At 49.5% G+C, this 3668-nt stretch overlaps 1 pseudogene; it reads left to right on the forward strand.

Moving 5' to 3' along the window:
- The first annotated feature begins 1376 nt into the window (after nt 1-1376).
- LOC122434702 lies at nt 1377-3024 on the forward strand (annotated as a pseudogene).
- The last annotated feature ends 644 nt before the right edge of the window (nt 3025-3668 follow it).

Genomic DNA, 3668 nt, shown 5'->3' on the forward strand with positions numbered 1-3668 from the left:
TTTCACTATGATTGTCAGCAGCTGTTGCAGGAGCGAATTCTGGCAGAAGCATGGAAACGGGTCCCAGGAGCCAAGGGGAGGCCAACCGCCCAGCCTCATCTCGTGGACGAGGGGTTTCCTCTGTTGCGGCCTAACGGATTTTGAGCGAGCGGAAGGTAAGGAACGTCTTCGAGTGTACCGCCAGACTCTGATGCCTGGCCTGGGGGACCCAGCAAGAAAGCCGACAAATTTGGCAAAGGTAAATTTAGTAAGGCAAGAGCCCACTGAGAGCCCGGCAGCCTTCCTAGAGAGGCTAATGGAAGCTTTCAGGCAATATACACCTATGGATCCCCAGGCTGAGGAGTCACGCGCTTCAGTTCTGTTAGCGTTTGTAAATCAGGCAGCCCCAGATATTAGGAAGAAATTACAAAAGATAGAGAGATTGGGAGAACAGACGATACAGGATTTATTGAAAGCAGCTGAAAAGGTATTTAGTAATAGGGAGACCCCAGAAGAAAGGGAAGAACGAATTCGACAGGAGGAAAGGGAATTAGCTGAGAAGATCAGGAAGGAAGATAGAGAATATAGAATGAGGGAAAACTGGAAGAACCAGAGGGAGCTAGCCCAGATTATGGGAGAAAAACAGAAATAAAAAAGGCAGGCCCTAAAGAAAGATCAGTGTGCCTACTGCAAAGAACAGGGGCACTGGAAAAACGAGTGCCCTAAGAGGGACCTGAGGAGAGCTATGACCGAGAGAGAGAATCTCCCCTAGATCTCGAGTTCTATATGCGGGGGAGGACAGTGACTAGGGGAGTCAAGACTTGGCACCCCTCTCCGAGTCCTGGGTATATGTTGGATAATCACAGTCATGAGGAACTGGAAAATTCTGCTGCCTATTAGCCTGTCAAATGTAGACTTTGTACCACTCTATGGTGGAGATCAGACCCAGAAAGTTCTTGCTCTTTTGCACCTGAGGACTCATTCACAGCTGTGGTACTTTACCTTGCTGATCAGTGGTGGGCTACTGATGATATTGTGAAAACACCTGTCCCTTCTGGAGAGGGGCTTAAGCAGGTGAGAACTCTTGGGGAGAGAGTGGTTAAAGCAGGAAATGGAGAGAAATGAGATCCCATTCCTGTGTCATAGCAGTACTGATTATGCTAAGATTCTGTGGAAGAAAGGTGAGGCCATTGGGTTTTATTCAGTTAAGCCTACAGAGCTGGGAGAATGACAGTCATGGATGGACTTGGACAGCCGATACATGTCTTATCCCTAGCCTTAAGAGATGAAAAAATACCCGTTGGCCTGGGCTGAAACGGCAGGGATGGGACTGGCCAAACAGACCATCATCAAGCTAAAGACCTAGGCAACTCCTGTGAGGGTGTGATAGTACCCCCATGAGCCAGGAAGCTCGGTGGAGGATCACTCCCCACATTCGATGTCTCATGAATGCCAGAATTCTCAAGCGGTGTCTATCCCCTTGGAACACCCCCTTACTGCCGGTAAAGAAGCCAGGGGGGACAGATTACCTGCAAGAAGACAACAAACAGTGAGTGACATCTAACCCGTATACCCTCCTGAGCAGTTTGCTGCCTGAGTACACTTGGTACACTGTGTTGGACTAGAACGATGCCTTTTTCAGCCAAACCCTGGCGTCCCAGAGCCAGGAGATATTTGCCTTTGAGTGGACTGAGGGGGAAGGCCAACCAGTAATCCCACAGAGGTTCAAGAGGCTCTGAGTGAGGACCTCTACAAATATTGGACTTGCCACCCAGAGGTCCTTCTGCTAATAGCCCGGCAAGAGGTCACGTGTTTGGGGTATAAGATCAGGCAGGGGCAAACGTGGCTAACCCAGGCCATGAAGGCCCAAGACCCCCCGCCAGGTGAGAGAGTTTTTGGGGACTGTTGGATATTGCAGACTGTGGACCATGGGGTTTGCTGAGAAGGCCCGGCCCTTGTATGAGGGAGGTAAAGAGACCCCAAGCTGGACTTGGACTGAGACAATGAAACAGGCTATCCAGACACTCAGACGGGCCCTACTAGAAGCCCCAGCCCTTACCCTACCTAATCCAAAATAAGCCATTCCAGCTGTTTGTAGCTCCATGATGGTTCACCAATGGGAGCAGCTATGTAAAAGATGGGCCAAGGAAAGCGGGAACCACCGCGGTAGAAGAGTACAGTTGGGAATATGGCTCCGTGAAGTTTTATGCACTGTGTGGCTTTGGTGGGGTCTTAAGTTGTGGTCTGACACACACTGCTGTTGTTCCTCTGGATTTAGTGAAATGCCGTATGCAGGTGGACCTACAGAAGTACAAGGGCATTCTTAATGGATTTTCAGTTACACTCAAAGAGAATGGTTTCCGTGGTTTGGCCAAAGGATGGGTCCCGACCCTCATTGGCTACTCCCTGCAGGGGCTCTGCAAGTTTGGCTTTTATGAAGTACATGCTTGGAGAGGAGAATGCCTATCTGTGGCACACATCACTGTATTTGGCTGCCTTTGCCAGTGCTGAATTCTTTGCTGACATTGCTCTGGCTCCTATGGAAGCTGCTAAGGTTCGAATTCAAACCCAACCAGGTTATGCTAACACTCTGAGGGATGCAGCTCCTAAAATGTATAAGGAAGAAGGCTTAAAGGCGTTCTACAAGGGGGTTGCTCCTCTTTGGATGAGACAGATACCATACACCATGATGAAGTTTGCCTGCTTTGAACGTACTGTTGCTGATTCCATGGTGTCTGTGTTGCATAAACAGAAGGGTAGCAATGCCTCTCAGGTCCTCAAGAGACTTGGATTTAGAGGTGTATGGAAGGGACTCCTTGCCCGTATCATGACGATCGGCACACTGACTGCACTCTGTGAAGGTCTACTTCAGGCTCCCTCGCCCTCCTCCCCCTGAGATGCCAGAGTCTCTGAAGAAGAAGCTTGGGTACACTCAGTAGATAAATGAAAGCAAATATGGACTGAATCTGCGTGTTGATCAGTGTTTGAGGAAAATACAACTGGACGAGAGATAATCCAGGCTTGCAAAGCATGCCAGCTGATGAGGACAGGGAAAAAGCAGCACACAGGAACAAGGTACCGAGAGGAAGAGCCAGGACAACACTGGGAGATAGATTTCACTGAGGTAAGGCCAGGCAAGTACAGGTATCGCTATATGTTGGTTCTGGTAGATACTTTCTCAGGATGGGTGGAAGCCTTCCCCGATAAGGGAGAGACAGCAATAGTGGTTGCTAAAAAGATCTTAGAGGAGATAATGCTTAGGTACGGGCTGCCGGTGACGATGGGCTCTGATAACGGACCTGCCTTTGTGAGCCAGATTGTACAAGGGTTGGCCCAAGCTCTGGGGACAAAATGGAAGTTACATTGTGAATATAATCCCCAGAGCTCAGGACAGGTTGAGAGAATGAATCGGACCCTAAAAGAAACTTTGACAAAGTTGGCAATAGAGACTGGTGGGGACTGGGTGAGCCTCCTTCCCTCGCACTCTTTCAGGCACGTAACACCCCTTATAAGCTGCCCTTAAAACCTAGATGGAAAGGCCCTTGTGTTTTTTTCCGTACCACTCCTACGGGGTTGGACCCTGGGTTCACTGCAATCACGTGCGGCAAGCCACATCGGAAGAACAGGAAATGAAAGAGGAGTCCTCACCCGTACTGAAATTCGTCCGCCGGGAGGTCTCCTAATTCTCC

The sequence above is a fragment of the Cervus canadensis genome, chromosome X (genome assembly GCF_019320065.1).
Source record: "Cervus canadensis isolate Bull #8, Minnesota chromosome X, ASM1932006v1, whole genome shotgun sequence".
In the NCBI taxonomy this organism is placed as follows: domain Eukaryota; kingdom Metazoa; phylum Chordata; class Mammalia; order Artiodactyla; family Cervidae; genus Cervus; species Cervus canadensis.